Here is a 19513-nt window from a genome sequence, read left to right on the forward strand (position 1 = left end):
CTTTCCTTTCCTTTCCTTTCCTTTCCTTTCCTTTCCTTTCCTTTCCTTTCCTTTCCTTTCCTTTCCTTTCCTTTCCTTTCCTTTCCTTTCCTTTCCTTTCCTTTCCTTTCCTTTCCTTTCCTTCCTTTCCTTCCTTTCCTTTCTTTCCTTTCCTTTTTTCTTTTCTTCCTTTCCCTTCCCTTCCCTTTCCTTCCCTTCCCTTCCCTTCCCTTCCCTTCCCTTCCCTTCCCTTCCCTTCCCTTCCCTTCCCTTCCCTTCCCTTCCCTTCCCTTCCCTTCCCTTCCCTTCCCTTCCCTTCCCTTCCCTTCCCTTCCCTTCCCTTCCCTTCCCTTCCCTTCCCTTCCCTTCCCTTCCCTTCCCTTCCCTTCCCTTCCCTTCCCATTCCCATTCCTTTCCTTTCTTCCTTTTTTTTTTTATCCTCTATCCCCTCTCCTCCTCTCCCACCCCCTCCCCTTCTCTCCCCTCCTGTCCTCTCCCTTCCCATCCTTACCCCTCCCCTCCCCTCTTTTTCTTTTTCTTCCCCCTTTTCATATTTTTCTAATTCTTCTCCAATTCTTCTTCTCTATCTTCATTTTTTCTTCTTCTGCCTTGCTTTTTTCTCTATTTTCATTTTCGTTGCAACTTTCTTAAAATTTTTCACATTCTTCATTATTTCTTGCTTTTCATCTTTCTTTTCTTTTTTTTCTATTCCTCTTCCTTTTCCTCTCCCATTTCCCCCCCTGTTTTCTTTTGCTTTTGGTTCTCCTTACCCTATTTGTTTTTCTTTTCCTTCCCCATTTTCTGTTCTCCTTTCTCTTTTTCTTCCCTATTTAATTTTCATTTTCTCTTCCTTCCCTCTTTATACTTTTTTTTTTTAATTTCCCCTTTATGTTTCCCTTTCCCCTTCCTTTTCCCTTTCCTTGTCTTCCTTTTCTTTATATTTTTCCTTTTTTTAAATTTTTCTTTCTTTTCTTCTTCTTCTCCCCTTCTTTCCTTTGGCTTTTTTTTTTTTTCTTTCTTCCCCTCTTTGTTTCTTCTTTCTCCCCCATTTTCTTTCTCTTCTCCTTTTTCTATTCTTTTTCTTCCCTATTATCATTCTTCTTCTATTTTCTTCCCTGTTTTCTTCCCTCTTTTTTCTCCCTTTATCTTTACTTTCCCCTTTTGTTTTTGTTTTTTTTGCCCTATTTCTTTTTCTTTACCCTTTTCTTCCCTATCTTCATTTAATTTTTCTTCTTTCCTGCTTTCTTTTTAATTTTCATTTTCTTTCCATTTTTCCTCCCCTTATCTCATTCTTTTTTATTTCTTGCTTTTCTTCTCTCTTTTCTTTTTTCCTCCTTTTTATTGTTCTTTTTCTTCCTACTTTTAAAAGCTTGATATCTTTTTTCTTATTTTCTTCCCCCCTTTTTTTTGTTCCCATATATTCTTTACTTCTTTTCCTCTTCCTTTTCCATTTCCCCCCCTATTTTCTATTGCTATTGGTTCTTCTTACCCTGTTTTTCTTTTGCTTCTCCCACTTCTGTTCTCTTTTTCGTTTTTCTTCCCTATTTCATTTTCATTTTCTATTCCCCCTTTGCTTCCCTCCTTTTTCTTGCCCTTCTTTTTTTCTTCCCCTTTATGTTTCCCTTCTTCTTTTCTATTTCCTTTTCTTCTCTTTTCTTTTCTTTTCTTTTCTTTTCTTTTCTTTTCTTTTCTTTTCTTTTCTTTTCTTTTCTTTTCTTTTCTTTTCTTTTCTTTTCTTTTCTTTTCTTTTCTTTTCTTTTCTTTTCTTTTCTTTTCTTTTCTTTTCTTTTCTTTTCTTTTCTTTTCTTCTTTTCTTTTCTTTTCTTTTCTTTTCTTTTCTTTTCTTTCCTTTCCTTTCCTTTCCTTTCCTTTCCTTTTCTTTTCTTTTCTTTTCTTTTCTTTTCTTTTCTCTTCTTTCTTTTCTTTTCTTTTCTTTTCTTTTCTTTTCTTTTCTTTTCTTTTCTTTTCTTTTCTTTTCTTTTCTTTTCTTTTCTTTTCTTTTCTTTTCTCTTCTTTTCTTTCTCTTTTCTTCTTTTTCTTCCCTATTATCATTCTTGTCTATTTTCTTCCCTGTTTTCTTCCCTCTTTCTTCTTCCACTTTTATCTTTACTCTCCACTTTCTGTTTCCGTTTTTTTTTCCTATTTATTTTTTTTTGAACTTTTTGTTCCCTATCTTCCTTTTATTTTTCTCCTTTCATGCTTTTTTTAATTTTCATTTTCTTTCCATTTTTCCTCCCCATTTCTCCTTCTTTTTTATTTCTTGCTTTTCTTCTCTATTTTCTTCCCCCCCCCCTTTTATAACTTTTTTTCCTAGTCTTAAAAACTTGATAATTTATTTCATAATAAATGTTTCTTCCCTTACCCCCCGCCCCCTTTTTTTTTGTTCCCATTTATTTTTACTTCTTTTCCTCTTCCTTTTACATTCTCCCCCCCCCCCCCCTTTCAATTTTTTTTTGGCTTTTGGTTCTTTTACACTACTTGTTTTTCTTTTGCTTCTCCCATTACTCTTCTTTTTTCCTTTTCTTCAATATTTAATGTTCTTATTCTATTTTCTTCCCCCTTTCCTTCCCTATATTTATTGCTCTCATTTTTTTCTATCCCTTTATGTTTCCCTTTTTTCCCTATTTATTTACGTTACCCCTTTATTCCCTATCTTCATTTTATTTTTCTTCTCTCTTGCTTTCTTTTTAATTTTCATTTTCTTCCCATTTTTCTTCCCCTTATCTCATTCTTTTTTATTGATTTCCTTTCCTTTCCTTTCCTTTCCTTTCCTTTCCTTTCCTTTCCTTTCCTTTCCTTTCCTTTCCTTTCCTTTCCTTTCCTTTCCTTTCCTTTCCTTTCCTTTCCTTTCCTTTCCTTTCCTTTCCTTTCCTTTCCTTTCCTTTCCTTTCCTTTCCTTTCCTTTCCTTTCCTTTCCTTTCCTTTCCTTTCCTTTCCTTTCCTTTCCTTTCCTTTCCTTTCCTATACTTTCCTTTCCTTTCATACTTTCCTTTGCTTTCCTTTCTTTTTTTGCTTTCCCTTTCCTTTTCTGTATACTTTCTGTATACTTTCTTTTCCTTTACACTTTCATTTCAATTCCTATTTTTAAACTTAGACTTTACTTTCATTTATACTTTCCTTTCCTTTCATACTTACCTTTGCTTTCCTATCTTTTTTAAATTCCCTTCTTTTATAATTCCCTTCCCTTTGCATTATACCTACATTCCCTTTCTGTTCTGTAACATTTTCCTTTCCACCTTCGTTTCCATTTTTTTTTTTTTTAATTAACCTTTCCTTTCCTTTTTTATATACTTCCCTATCCTTACAATTCTACATAAATTGACTTTCCTTTATACATTGCTTTCCTTTCCATTATATCTACCTTTCCTTTCTTTTCTATTCCCTTCCTTTCCCTTCCTTTATACTTACCTTTGCTTCCTTTCTTTTATACTTTCCCTTCCTTTATACTTTCCATTCCCTTATACTTTCCTTTCCATTCCTATTTTTAAACTTACCCATTCCTTTCATTTATACTTTCTTATCCTTTCCAATATACTTACCTTTGCTTTCCTTTCTTTTATACTTTCCCTTCCTTTATACTTTCCTTTTCTTTATACTTTCCTTTCCTTTATACTTTCCTTTTCTGTATACTTTCCTTTCCTTTACACTTTAATTTCAATTCCTATTTTTAAACTTAGCCTTTCCTTTCATTTATAGTTTCCTTTCCTTTCCTTTCATACTTACCTTTGCTTTCCTTTCCTTTATAAATTCCCTTCTTTTATAATTCCCTTCCCTTTGCATTATATCTACATTCCCTTTCTGTTCTGTAACATTTTCCCTTAGACCTTCCTTTCCATTCCTTTTTTTTTTCTTAAATTAACCTTTCCTTTCCTTTTTTATATACTTCCCTATCCTTACAATTCTACATACATTGACTTTCCTTTATACTTTGCTTTCCTTTCCATTATATCTACCTTTCCTTTCTTTTCTATTCCCTTCCTTACCATTCCTTTATACTTACCTTTGCTTCCTTTCTTTTATACTTTCCCTTCCTTTATACTTTCCATTCCCTTATACTTTCCTTTCCATTCCTATTTTTAAACTTACCCATTCCTTTCATTTATACTTTCTTATCCTTTCCAATATACTTACTTTTGCTTTCCTTTCCTTTATACTTTCCCTTTCCTTTTCTTTATACTTTCTTTTCCTTTACACTTTCATTTCAATTCCTATTTTTAAACTTAGACTTTCCTTTCATTTATACTTTCCTTTCCTTTCATACTTACCTTTGCTTTCCTATCTTTTATAAATTCCCTTCTTTAATAATTCCCTTCCCTTTGCATTATACCTACATTCCCTTTCTGTTCTGTAACATTTTCCTTTAGACCTTCCTTTCCATTCCTTTTTTTTTTTAAATTAACCTTTCCTTTCCTTTTTTATATACTTGCCTATCCTTACAATTCTACATAAATTGACTTTCCTTTATACATTGCTTTCCTTTCCATTATATCTACCTTTCCTTTCTTTTCTATTCCCTTCCTTTCCCTTCCTTTATACTTACCTTTGCTTCCTTTCTTTTATACTTTCCCTTCCTTTATACTTTCCATTCCCTTATACTTTCCTTTCCATTCCTATTTTTAAACTTACCCATTCCTTTCATTTATACTTTCTTATCCTTTCCAATATACTTACCTTTGCTTTCCTTTCTTTTATACTTTCCCTTCCTTTATACTTTCCTTTTCTTTATACTTTCCTTTCCTTTATACTTTCCTTTTCTGTATACTTTCCTTTCCTTTACACTTTAATTTCAATTCCTATTTTTAAACTTAGCCTTTCCTTTCATTTATAGTTTCCTTTCCTTTCCTTTCATACTTACCTTTGCTTTCCTTTCCTTTATAAATTCCCTTCTTTTATAATTCCCTTCCCTTTGCATTATATCTACATTCCCTTTCTGTTCTGTAACATTTTCCCTTAGACCTTCCTTTCCATTCCTTTTTTTTTTCTTAAATTAACCTTTCCTTTCCTTTTTTATATACTTCCCTATCCTTACAATTCTACATACATTGACTTTCCTTTATACTTTGCTTTCCTTTCCATTATATCTACCTTTCCTTTCTTTTCTATTCCCTTCCTTACCCTTCCTTTATACTTACCTTTGCTTCCTTTCTTTTATACTTTCCCTTCCTTTATACTTTCCATTCCCTTATACTTTCCTTTCCATTCCTATTTTTAAACTTACCCATTCCTTTCATTTATACTTTCTTATCCTTTCCAATATACTTACTTTTGCTTTCCTTTCCTTTATACTTTCCCTTTCCTTTTCTTTATACTTTCTTTTCCTTTACACTTTCATTTCAATTCCTATTTTTAAACTTAGACTTTCCTTTCATTTATACTTTCCTTTCCTTTCATACTTACCTTTGCTTTCCTATCTTTTATAAATTCCCTTCTTTAATAATTCCCTTCCCTTTGCATTATACCTACATTCCCTTTCTGTTCTGTAACATTTTCCTTTAGACCTTCCTTTCCATTCCTTTTTTTTTTAAATTAACCTTTCCTTTCCTTTTTTATATACTTGCCTATCCTTACAATTCTACATACATTGATTTTCCTTTATACATTGCTTTCCTTTCCATTATATCTACCTTTCCTTTTTTTTCTATTCCCTTCCTTTCCCTTCCTTTATACTTAACTTTGCTTCCTTTCTTTTATACTTTCCCTTCCTTTATACTTTCCATTCCCTGATACTTTACTTTCCATTCCTATTTTTAAACTTACCCATTCCTTTCATTTATACTTTCTTATTTTTTCCAATATACATAACTTTGCTTTCCTTTTATACTTTCCCTTCCTTTATACTTTCCTTTTCTTTATACTTTCCTTTATACTTTCCTTTTCTGTATACTTTCCTTTCCTTTACACTTTCATTTCAATTCCTATTTTTAAACTTACCCTTTCCTTTCATTTATACTTTCCGTTCATACTTACCTTTGCTTTCCTTTCTTTTATAAATTCCCTTCTTTTATAATTCCCTTCCCTTTGCATTATACCTACATTCCCTTTCTGTTCTGTAACATTTTCCTTTAGACCTTCCTATCCATTCCTTTTTTTTTTTTAAATTAACCTTTCCTTTCCTTTTTTATATACTTCCCTATCCTTACAATTCTACATACATTGATTTTCCTTTATACATTGCTTTCCTTTCCATTATATCTACCTTTCCTTTCTTTTCTATTCCCTTCCTTTCCCTTCCTTTATACTTACCTTTGCTTCCTTTCTTTTATACTTTCCCTTCCTTTATACTTTCCATTCCCTTACACTTTCCTTTCCATTCCTATTTTTAAACTTACCCATTCCTTTCATTTATACTTTCTTATCCTTTCCAATATACTTACCTTTGATTTCCTTTCTTTTATACTTTCCCTTCCTTTATACTTTCCTTTTCTTTATACTTTCCTTTCCTTTATACTTTCCTTTTCTGTATACTTTCCTTTCCTTTACACTTTCATTTCAATTCCTATTTTTAAACTTAGCCTCTCCTTTCATTTATACTTTCCTTTCCTTTCACCCTTGCTTTCCTTTCTTTTATAAATTCCCTTCTTTTATAATTCTTTTCCCTTTGCATTATACCTACATTCCCTTTCTGTTCTGTAACATTTTCCTTTAGACCTTCCTTTCCATTCCTTTTTTTTTTTTAAATTAACCTTTCCTTTCCTTTTTTATATACTTCCCTATACTTACAATTCTACATACATTGATTTTCCTTTATACATTGCTTTCCTTTCCATTATATCTACCTTTCCTTTCTTTTCTATTCCCTTCCTTTCCCTTCCTTTATACTTACCTTTGCTTCCTTTCTTTTATACTTTCCCTTCCTTTATACTTTAATTCCCTTATACTTTCCTTTCCATTCCTATTCTTAAACTTACCCATTCCTTTCATTTATACTTTCTTATCCTTTCCAATATACTTACCTTTGCTTTCCTTTCTTTTCTACTTTCCCTTTCCTTTTCTGTATACTTTCTTTTCCTTTACACTTTCATTTCAATTCCTATTTTTAAACTTAGCCTCTCCTTTCATTTATACTTTCCTTTCCTTTCATACTTACCTTTGCTTTCCTATCTTTTATAAATTCCCTTCTTTTATAATTCCCTTCCCTTTGCATTATACCTACATTCCCTTTCTGTTCTGTAACATTTTCCTTTAGACCTTCCTTTGCATTCCTTTTTTTTTTTTAAATTAACCTTTCCTTTCCTTTTCTATATACTTCCCTATCCTTACAATTCTACATACATTGACTTTCCTTTATACATTGCTTTCCTTTCCATTATATCTACCTTTCCTTTCTTTTCTATTCCCTTCCTTTCCCTTCCTTTATACTTAACTTTGCTTCCTTTCTTTTATACTTTCCCTTCCTTTATACTTTCCATTCCCTGATACTTTACTTTCCATTCCTATTTTTAAACTTACCCATTCCTTTCATTTATACTTTCTTATTTTTTCCAATATACATAACTTTGCTTTCCTTTTATACTTTCCCTTCCTTTATACTTTCCTTTTCTTTATACTTTCCTTTATACTTTCCTTTTCTGTATACTTTCCTTTCCTTTACACTTTCATTTCAATTCCTATTTTTAAACTTACCCTTTCCTTTCATTTATACTTTCCGTTCATACTTACCTTTGCTTTCCTTTCTTTTATAAATTCCCTTCTTTTATAATTCCCTTCCCTTTGCATTATACCTACATTCCCTTTCTGTTCTGTAACATTTTCCTTTAGACCTTCCTATCCATTCCTTTTTTTTTTTTAAATTAACCTTTCCTTTCCTTTTTTATATACTTCCCTATCCTTACAATTCTACATACATTGATTTTCCTTTATACATTGCTTTCCTTTCCATTATATCTACCTTTCCTTTCTTTTCTATTCCCTTCCTTTCCCTTCCTTTATACTTACCTTTGCTTCCTTTCTTTTATACTTTCCCTTCCTTTATACTTTCCATTCCCTTACACTTTCCTTTCCATTCCTATTTTTAAACTTACCCATTCCTTTCATTTATACTTTCTTATCCTTTCCAATATACTTACCTTTGATTTCCTTTCTTTTATACTTTCCCTTCCTTTATACTTTCCTTTTCTTTATACTTTCCTTTCCTTTATACTTTCCTTTTCTGTATACTTTCCTTTCCTTTACACTTTCATTTCAATTCCTATTTTTAAACTTAGCCTCTCCTTTCATTTATACTTTCCTTTCCTTTCACCCTTGCTTTCCTTTCTTTTATAAATTCCCTTCTTTTATAATTCTTTTCCCTTTGCATTATACCTACATTCCCTTTCTGTTCTGTAACATTTTCCTTTAGACCTTCCTTTCCATTCCTTTTTTTTTTTTTAAATTAACCTTTCCTTTCCTTTTTTATATACTTCCCTATACTTACAATTCTACATACATTGATTTTCCTTTATACATTGCTTTCCTTTCCATTATATCTACCTTTCCTTTCTTTTCTATTCCCTTCCTTTCCCTTCCTTTATACTTACCTTTGCTTCCTTTCTTTTATACTTTCCCTTCCTTTATACTTTAATTCCCTTATACTTTCCTTTCCATTCCTATTCTTAAACTTACCCATTCCTTTCATTTATACTTTCTTATCCTTTCCAATATACTTACCTTTGCTTTCCTTTCTTTTCTACTTTCCCTTTCCTTTTCTGTATACTTTCTTTTCCTTTACACTTTCATTTCAATTCCTATTTTTAAACTTAGCCTCTCCTTTCATTTATACTTTCCTTTCCTTTCATACTTACCTTTGCTTTCCTATCTTTTATAAATTCCCTTCTTTTATAATTCCCTTCCCTTTGCATTATACCTACATTCCCTTTCTGTTCTGTAACATTTTCCTTTAGACCTTCCTTTGCATTCCTTTTTTTTTTTTAAATTAACCTTTCCTTTCCTTTTCTATATACTTCCCTATCCTTACAATTCTACATACATTGACTTTCCTTTATACATTGCTTTCCTTTCCATTATATCTACCTTTCCTTTCTTTTCTATTCCCTTCCTTTCCCTTCCTTTATACTTAACTTTGCTTCCTTTCTTTTATACTTTCCCTTCCTTTATACTTTCCATTCCCTTATACTTTCCTTTCCATTCCTATTTTTAAACTTACCCATTCCTTTCATTTATACTTTCTTATCCTTTCCAATATACTTACCTTTGCTTTCCTTTCTTTTATACTTTCCCTTCCTTTATACTTTCCTTTTCTTTATACTTTCCCTTCCTTTATACTTTCCTTTTCTTTATACTTTCCTTTCCTTTATACTTTCCTTTTATGTATACTTTCCTTTCCTTTACAATTTCATTTCAATTCCTATTTTTAAACTTAGCCTCTCCTTTCATTTATAGTTTCCTTTCCTTTCATACTTACCTTTGCTTTCCTTTCTTTTATACTTTCCCTTTCCTTTTCTGTATACTTTCTTTTCCTTTACACTTTCATTTCAATTCCTATTTTTAGTCTTACCCTTTCCTTTCATTTATACTTTCCTTTCATACTTACCTTTGCTTTCCTATCTTTTATAAATTCCCTTCTTTAATAATTCCCTTCCCTTTGCATTATACCTACATTCCCTTTCTGTTCTGTAACACTTTCCCTTAGACCTTCCTTTCCATTCCTTTTTTTTTTTAAATTAACCTTTCCTTTCCTTTTTTATATACTTCCCTATCCTTACAATTCTACATACATTGACTTTCCTTTATACATTGCTTTCCTTTCCATTATATCTACCTTTCCTTTCTTTTCTATTCCCTTCCTTTCCCTTCCTTTATACTTACCTTTGCTTCCTTTCTTTTATACTTTCCCTTCCTTTATACTTTCCATTCCCTTATACTTTCCTTTCCATTCCTATTTTTAAACTTACCCATTCCTTTCATTTATACTTTCTTATTCTTTCCAATATACTTACCTTTGCTTTCCTTTCTTTTATACTATCCCTTCCTTTATACTTTCCTTTTCTTTATACTTCCCTTTCCTTTATACTTTCCTATTCTGTATACTTTCCTTTCCTTAACACTTTCATTTCAATTCCTATTTTTAAACTTACCCTTTCCTTTCATTTATACTTTCCTTTCCTTTCATACTTACCTTTGCTTTCCTTTCTTTTATAAATTCCCTTCTTTTATAATTCCCTTCCCTTTGCATTATACCTACATTCCCTTTCTGTTCTGTAACATTTTCCGTTAGACCTTCCTTTCCATTCCTTTTTTTTTTTTTAAATTAACCTTTCCTTTCCTTTTTTATATACTTCCCTATCCTTACAATTCTACATACATTGACTTTCCTTTATACATTGCTTTCCTTTCCATTATATGTACCTTTCCTTTCATTTCTATTCCCTTCCCTTCCCTTCCTTTATACTTACCTTTGCTTCCTTTCTTTTATACTTTCCCTTCCTTTATACTTTCCTTTCCTTTATACTTTCCTTTTCTGTATACTTTCCTTTCCTTTACACTTTCATTTCAATTCCTATTTTTAAACTTAGCCTCTCCTTTCATTTATACTTTCCTTTCCTTTCATACTTACCTTTGCTTTCCTTTCTTTTATAAATTCCCTTCTTTTATAATTCCCTTCCCTTTGCATTATACCTACATTCCCTTTCTGTTCTGTAACATTTTCCTTTAGACCTTCCTTTGCATTCCTTTTTTTTTTTTTAATTAACCTTTCCTTTCCTTTTCTATATACTTCCCTGTCCTTACAATTCTACATACATTGACTTTCCTTTATACTTTGCTTTCCTTTCCATTATACCTACCTTTCCTTTCTTTTCTATTCCCTTCCTTTCCCTTCCTTTATACTTAACTTTGCTTCCTTTCTTTTATACTTTCCCTTCCTTTATACTTTCCATTCCCTGATACTTTACTTTCCATTCCTATTTTTAAACTTACCCATTCCTTTCATTTATACTTTCTTATTTTTTCCAATATAATTACCTTTGCTTTCCTTTTATACTTTCCCTTCCTTTCTACTTTCCTTTTCTTTATACTTTCCCTTCCTTTATACTTTCCTTTTCTTTATACTTTCCTTTCCTTTATACTTTCCTCTTCTGTATACTTTCCTTTCCTTTACACTTTCATTTCAATTCCTATTTTTAAACTTAGCCTCTCCTTTCATTTATACTTCCCTTTCCTTTCCTTTCATACTTACCTTTGCTTTCCTTTCTTTTATAAATTCCCTTCTTTTATAATTCCCTTCCCTTTGCATTATACCTACATTCCCTTTCTGTTCTGTAACATTTTCCTTTAGAACTTCCTTTCCATTCCTTTTTTTTTTTAAATTAACCTTTCCTTTCCTTTTTTATATACTTCCCTATCCTTACAATTCTACATACATTGACTTTCCTTTATACATTGCTTTCCTTTCCATTATATGTACCTTTCCTTTCTTTTCTATTCCCTTCCTTTCCCTTCCTTTATACTTACCTTTGCTTCCTTTCTTTTATACTTTCCCTTCCTTTATACTTTCCATTCCCTTATACTTTCCTTTCCATTCCTATTTTTAAACTTACCCATTCCTTTCATTTATACTTTCTTATCCTTTCCAATATACTTACCTTTGCTTTCCTTTCTTTTATACTTTCCCTTTCCTTTTCTGTATACTTTCTTTTCCTTTACACTTTCATTTCAATTCCTATTTTTAAACTTAGCCTCTCCTTTCATTTATACTTTCCTTTCCTTTCATACTTACCTTTGCTTTCCTATCTTTTATAAATTCCCTTCTTTTATAATTCCCTTCCCTTTGCATTATACCTACATTCCCTTTCTGTTCTGTAACATTTTCCCTTAAACCTTCCTTTCCATTCCTTTTTTTTTTTTTAAATTAACCTTTCCTTTCCTTTTTTATATACTTCCCTATCCTTACAATTCTACATACATTGACTTTCCTTTATACATTGCTTTCCTTTCCTTTATATGTACCTTTCCTTTCTTTTCTATTCCCTTCCTTTCCCTTCCTTTATACTTACCTTTGCTTCCTTTCTTTTATACTTTCCCTTCCTTTATACTTTCCATTCCCTTATACTTTCCTTTCCATTCCTATTTTTAAACTTACCCATTCCTTTCATTTATACTTTCTTATCCTTCCCAATATACTTACCTTTGCTTTCCTTTCTTTTATACTTTCCCTTCCTTTATACTTTCCTTTTCTTTATACTTTCCTTTCCTTTATACTTTCCTTTTCTGTATACTTTCCTTTCCTTTACAATTTCATTTCAATTCCTGTTTTTAAACTTAGCCTCTCCTTTCATTTATAGTTTCCTTTCCATTCCTTTCATACTTACCTTTGCTTTCCTTTCTTTTATACTTTCCCTTCCTTTATACTTTCCTTTTCTTTATACTTTCCCTTCCTTTATACTTTCCTTTTCTTTGTACTTTCCTTTCCTTTATACTTTCCTTTTCTGTATACTTTCCTTTCCTTTACACTTTCATTTCAATTCCTATTTTTAAACTTAGCCTCTCCTTTCATTTATACTTTCCTTTCCTTTCATACTTACCTTTGCTTTCCTTTCTTTTATAAATTCCCTTCTTTTATAATTCCCTTCCCTTTGCATTATACCTACATTCCCTTTCTGTTCTGTAACATTTTCCTTTAGACCTTCCTTTCCATTCCTTTTTTTTTTTTAAATTAACCTTCCCTTTCCTTTTTTATATACTTTTCCCTATACTTACAATTCAACATACATTGATTTTCCTTTATACATTGCTTTCCTTTCCATTATATCTACCTTTCCTTTCTTTTCTATTCCCTTCCTTTCCCTTCCTTTATACTTACCTTTGCTTCCTTTCTTTTATACTTTCCCTTCCTTTATACTTTCCATTCCCTTATACTTTCCTTTCCATTCCTATTTTTAAACTTACCCATTCCTTTCATTTATACTTTCTTATCCTTTCCAATATACTTACCTTTGCTTTCCTTTCTTTTATACTTTCCCTTCCTTTATACTTTCCTTTCCTTTATACTTTCCTTTTCTGTATACTTTCCTTTCCTTTACACTTTCATTTCAATTCCTATTTTTAAACTTAGCCTCTCCTTTCATTTATACTTTCCTTTCCTTTCATACTTACCTTTGCTTTCCTTTCTTTTATAAATTCCCTTCTTTTATAATTCCCTTCCCTTTGCATTATACCTACCTAACCTTTCTGTTCTTTAACATTTTCCTTTAGACCTTCCTTTCCATTCCTTTTTTTTTTTTTTAAATTAACCTTTCCTTTCCTTTTTTATATACTTCCCTATACGTACAATTCTACATACATTGATTTTCCTTTATACATTGCTTTCCTTTCCATTATATGTACCTTTCCTTTCTTTTCTATTCCCTTCCTTTCCCTTCCTTTATACTTACCTTTGCTTCCTTTCTTTTATACTTTCCCTTCCTTTATACTTTCCATTCCCTTATACTTTCCTTTCCATTCCTATTTTAAACTTACCCATTCCTTTCATTTATACTTTCTTATCCTTTCCAATATACTTACCTTTGCTTTCCTTTCTTTTATACTTTCCCTTCCTTTATACTTTCCTTTTCTTTATACTTTCCTTTCCTTTATACTTTCCTTTTCTGTATACTTTCCTTTCCTTTACACTTTCATTTCAATTCCTATTTTTAAACTTAGCCTCTCCTTTCATTTATAGTTTCCTTTCCTTTCCTCTCCTCTCATACTTACCTTTGCTTTCCTTTCTTTTATAAATTCCCTTCTTTTATAATTCCCTTCCCTTTGCATTATACCTACATTCCCTTTCTGTTCTGTATCATTTTCCTTTAGACCTTCCTTTCCATTCCTTTTTTTTTTTTAAATTAACCTTTCCTTTCCTTTTTTTTATACTTCCCTATCCTTACAATTCTACATACATTGACTTTCCTTTATACATTGCTTTCATTTCCATTATATCTACCTTTCCTTTCTTTTCTATTCCCTTCCTTTCCCTTCCTTTATACTTACCTTTGCTTCCTTTCTTTTATACTTTCCCTTCCTTTATACTTTCCATTCCCTTTACTTTCCTTTCCATTCCTATTTTTAAACTTACCCATTCCTTTCATTTATACTTTCTTATCCTTTCCAATATACTTACCTTTGCTTTCCTTTCTTTTATACTTTCCCTTCCTTTATACTTTCCTTTTCTTTATACTTTCCTTTCCTTTATACTTTCCTTTTCTGTATACTTTCCTTTCCTTTACACTTTCATTTCAATTCCTATTTTTAAACTTAGCCTCTCCTTTCATTTATACTTTCCTTTCCTTTCATACTTACCTTTGCTTTCCTTTCTTTTATAAATTCCCTTCTTTTATAATTCCCTTCCCTTTGCATTATACCTACATTCCCTTTCTGTTCTGTAACATTTTCCTTTAGACCTTCCTTTCCATTCCTTTTTTTTTTTAAATTAACCTTTCCTTTCCTTTTTTATATACTTCCCTATCCTTACAATTCTACATACATTGACTTTCCTTTATACATTGCTTTCCTTTCCATTATATCTACCTTTCCTTTCTTTTCTATTCCCTTCCTTTCCCTTCCTTTATACTTACCTTTGCTTCCTTTCTTTTATACTTTCCCTTCCTTTATACTTTCCATTCCCTTATACTTTCCTTTCCATTCCTATTTTTAAGCTTACCCATTCCTTTCATTTATACTTTCTTATCCTTTCCAATATACTTACCTTTGCTTTCCTTTCTTTTATACTTTCCCTTCCTTTATACTTTCCTTTTCTTTATACTTTCCCTTCCTTTATACTTTCCTTTTCTGTATACTTTCCTTTCCTTTACACTTTCATTTCAATTCCTATTTTTAAACTTAGCCTCTCCTTTCATTTATACTTTCCTTTCCTTTCATACTTACCTTTGCTTTCCTTTCTTTTATAAATTCCCTTCTTTTATAATTCCCTTCCCTTTGCATTATACCTACATTCCCTTTCTGTTCTGTAACATTTTCCTTTAGACCTTCCTTTCCATTCCTTTTTTTTTTTTTTAAATTAACCTTTCCTTTCCATTTTTATATACTTCCCTATCCTTACAATTCTACATACATTGACTTTCCTTTATACATTGCTTTCCTTTCCATTATATCTACCTTTCCTTTCTTTTCTATTCCCTTCCTTTCCCTTCCTTTATACTTACCTTTGCTTCCTTTCTTTTATACTTTCCCTTCCTTTATACTTTCCATTCCCTTATACTTTCCTTTCCATTCCTATTTTAAACTTACCCATTCCTTTCATTTATACTTTCTTATCCTTTCCAATATACTTACCTTTGCTTTCCTTTCTTTTATACTTTCCCTTCCTTTATACTTTCCTTTTCTTTATACTTTCCTTTCCTTTATACTTTCCTTTTCTGTATACTTTCCTTTCCTTTACACTTTCATTTCAATTCCTATTTTTAAACTTAGCCTCTCCTTTCATTTATACTTTCCTTTCCTTTCCTCTCCTCTCATACTTACCTTTGCTTTCCTTTCTTTTATAAATTCCCTTCTTTTATAATTCCCTTCCCTTTGCATTATACCTACATTCCCTTTCTGTTCTGTATCATTTTCCTTTAGACCTTCCTTTCCATTCCTTTTTTTTTTTAAATTAACCTTTCCTTTCCTTTTTTTTATACTTCCCTATCCTTACAATTCTACATACATTGACTTTCCTTTATACATTGCTTTCATTTCCATTATATCTACCTTTCCTTTCTTTTCTATTCCCTTCCTTTCCCTTCCTTTATACTTACCTTTGCTTCCTTTCTTTTATACTTTCCCTTCCTTTATACTTTCCATTCCCTTTACTTTCCTTTCCATTCCTATTTTTAAACTTACCCATTCCTTTCATTTATACTTTCTTATCCTTTCCAATATACTTACCTTTGCTTTCCTTTCTTTTATACTTTCCCTTCCTTTATACTTTCCTTTTCTTTATACTTTCCTTTCCTTTATACTTTCCTTTTCTGTATACTTTCCTTTCCTTTACACTTTCATTTCAATTCCTATTTTTAAACTTAGCCTCTCCTTTCATTTATACTTTCCTTTCCTTTCATACTTACCTTTGCTTTCCTTTCTTTTATAAATTCCCTTCTTTTATAATTCCCTTCCCTTTGCATTATACCTACATTCCCTTTCTGTTCTGTAACATTTTCCTTTAGACCTTCCTTTCCATTCCTTTTTTTTTTTAAATTAACCTTTCCTTTCCTTTTTTATATACTTCCCTATCCTTACAATTCTACATACATTGACTTTCCTTTATACATTGCTTTCCTTTCCATTATATCTACCTTTCCTTTCTTTTCTATTCCCTTCCTTTCCCTTCCTTTATACTTACCTTTGCTTCCTTTCTTTTATACTTTCCCTTCCTTTATACTTTCCATTCCCTTATACTTTCCTTTCCATTCCTATTTTTAAGCTTACCCATTCCTTTCATTTATACTTTCTTATCCTTTCCAATATACTTACCTTTGCTTTCCTTTCTTTTATACTTTCCCTTCCTTTATACTTTCCTTTTCTTTATACTTTCCCTTCCTTTATACTTTCCTTTTCTGTATACTTTCCTTTCCTTTACACTTTCATTTCAATTCCTATTTTTAAACTTAGCCTCTCCTTTCATTTATACTTTCCTTTCCTTTCATACTTACCTTTGCTTTCCTTTCTTTTATAAATTCCCTTCTTTTATAATTCCCTTCCCTTTGCATTATACCTACATTCCCTTTCTGTTCTGTAACATTTTCCTTTAGACCTTCCTATCCATTCCTTTTTTTTTTTTTTAAATTAACCTTTCCTTTCCATTTTTATATACTTCCCTATCCTTACAATTCTACATACATTGACTTTCCTTTATACATTGCTTTCCTTTCCATTATATCTACCTTTCCTTTCTTTTCTATTCCCTTCCTTTCCCTTCCTTTATACTTACCTTTGCTTCCTTTCTTTTATACTTTCCCTTCCTTTATACTTTCCATTCCCTTATACTTTCCTTTCCATTCCTATTTTAAACTTACCCATTCCTTTCATTTATACTTTCTTATCCTTTCCAATATACTTACCTTTGCTTTCCTTTCTTTTATACTTTCCCTTCCTTTATACTTTCCTTTTCTTTATACTTTCCTTTCCTTTATACTTTCCTTTTCTGTATACTTTCCTTTCCTTTACACTTTCATTTCAATTCCTATTTTTAAACTTAGCCTCTCCTTTCATTTATACTTTCCTTTCCTTTCCTCTCCTCTCATACTTACCTTTGCTTTCCTTTCTTTTATAAATTCCCTTCTTTTATAATTCCCTTCCCTTTGCATTATACCTACATTCCCTTTCTGTTCTGTATCATTTTCCTTTAGACCTTCCTTTCCATTCCTTTTTTTTTTTTAAATTAACCTTTCCTTTCCTTTTTTTTATACTTCCCTATCCTTACAATTCTACATACATTGACTTTCCTTTATACATTGCTTTCATTTCCATTATATCTACCTTTCCTTTCTTTTCTATTCCCTTCCTTTCCCTTCCTTTATACTTACCTTTGCTTCCTTTCTTTTATACTTTCCCTTCCTTTATACTTTCCATTCCCTTTACTTTCCTTTCCATTCCTATTTTTAAACTTACCCATTCCTTTCATTTATACTTTCTTATCCTTTCCAATATACTTACCTTTGCTTTCCTTTCTTTTATACTTTCCCTTCCTTTATACTTTCCTTTTCTTTATACTTTCCTTTCCTTTATACTTTCCTTTTCTGTATACTTTCCTTTCCTTTACACTTTCATTTCAATTCCTATTTTTAAACTTAGCCTCTCCTTTCATTTATACTTTCCTTTCCTTTCATACTTACCTTTGCTTTCCTTTCTTTTATAAATTCCCTTCTTTTATAATTCCCTTCCCTTTGCATTATACCTACATTCCCTTTCTGTTCTGTAACATTTTCCTTTAGACCTTCCTTTCCATTCCTTTTTTTTTTTAAATTAACCTTTCCTTTCCTTTTTTATATACTTCCCTATCCTTACAATTCTACATACATTGACTTTCCTTTATACATTGCTTTCCTTTCCATTATATCTACCTTTCCTTTCTTTTCTATTCCCTTCCTTTCCCTTCCTTTATACTTACCTTTGCTTCCTTTCTTTTATACTTTCCCTTCCTTTATACTTTCCATTCCCTTATACTTTCCTTTCCATTCCTATTTTTAAGCTTACCCATTCCTTTCATTTATACTTTCTTATCCTTTCCAATATACTTACCTTTGCTTTCCTTTCTTTTATACTTTCCCTTCCTTTATACTTTCCTTTTCTTTATACTTTCCCTTCCTTTATACTTTCCTTTTCTGTATACTTTCCTTTCCTTTACACTTTCATTTCAATTCCTATTTTTAAACTTAGCCTCTCCTTTCATTTATACTTTCCTTTCCTTTCATACTTACCTTTGCTTTCCTTTCTTTTATAAATTCCCTTCTTTTATAATTCCCTTCCCTTTGCATTATACCTACATTCCCTTTCTGTTCTGTAACATTTTCCTTTAGACCTTCCTTTCCATTCCTTTTTTATTTTAAATTAACCTTTCCTTTCCATTTTTATATACTTCCCTATCCTTACAATACTACATACATTGACTTTCCTTTATACATTGCTTTCCTTTCCATTATATCTACCTTTCCTTTCTTTTCTATTCCCTTCCTTTCCCTTCCTTTATACTTACCTTTGCTTCCTTTCTTTTATACTTTCCCTTCCTTTATACTTTCCATTCCCTTATACTTTCCTTTCCATTCCTATTTTTAAACTTACCCATTCCTTTCATTTATACTTTCTTATCCTTTCCAATATACTTACCTTTGCTTTCCTTTCTTTTATACTTTCCCTTCCTTTATACTTTCCTTTTCTTTATACTTTCCTTTATACTTTCCTTTTCTGTATACTTTCCTTTCCTGTACACTTTCATTTCAATTCCTGTTTTTAAACTTAGCCTCTCCTTTCATTTATACTTTCCTTTCCTTTCATACTTACCTTTGCTTTCCTTTCTTTTATAAATTCCCTTCTTTTATAATTCCCTTCCCTTTGCATTATACCTACATTCCCTTTCTGTTCTGTAACATTTTCCTGTAGACCTTCCTTTCCATTCCTTTTTTTTTTTTAAATTAACCTTTCCTTTCCTTTTTTATATACTTCCCTATCCTTACAATTCTACATACATTGACTTTCCTTTATACTTTGCTTTCCTTTCCATTATATCTACCTTTCCTTTCTTTTCTATTCCCTTCCTTTCCCTTCCCTTATACTTACCTTTGCTTCCTTTCTTTTATACTTTCCCTTCCTTTATACTTTCCATTCCCTTATACTTTCCTTTCCATTCCTATTTTTAAACTTACCCATTCCTTTCATTTATACTTTCTTATCCTTTCCAATATACTTACCTTTGCTTTCCATTCTTTTATACTTTCCCTTCCTTTATACTTTCCTTTCTTTTATACTTTCCCTTCCTTTATACTTTCCTTTTCTTTATACTTTCCTTTCCTTTATACTTTCCTTTTCTGTATACTTTCCTTTCCTTTACACTTTCATTTCAATTCCT

The 19513-nt window shown here is 31.1% G+C and overlaps 1 long non-coding RNA gene across 2 annotated transcripts in view; it reads left to right on the forward strand.

Annotated features, from left to right (window-relative positions):
• The window catches only part of LOC146751637 (uncharacterized), a 64947-nt gene that overhangs the window by 3360 nt on the left and 42074 nt on the right, over positions 1–19513 (forward strand). The window lies entirely within an intron of this gene.

The sequence above is a fragment of the Coturnix japonica genome, unplaced genomic scaffold (assembly GCF_054131305.1).
Source record: "Coturnix japonica strain WE unplaced genomic scaffold, WE-NBRP24 Scf070, whole genome shotgun sequence".
Lineage (NCBI taxonomy): Eukaryota > Metazoa > Chordata > Aves > Galliformes > Phasianidae > Coturnix > Coturnix japonica.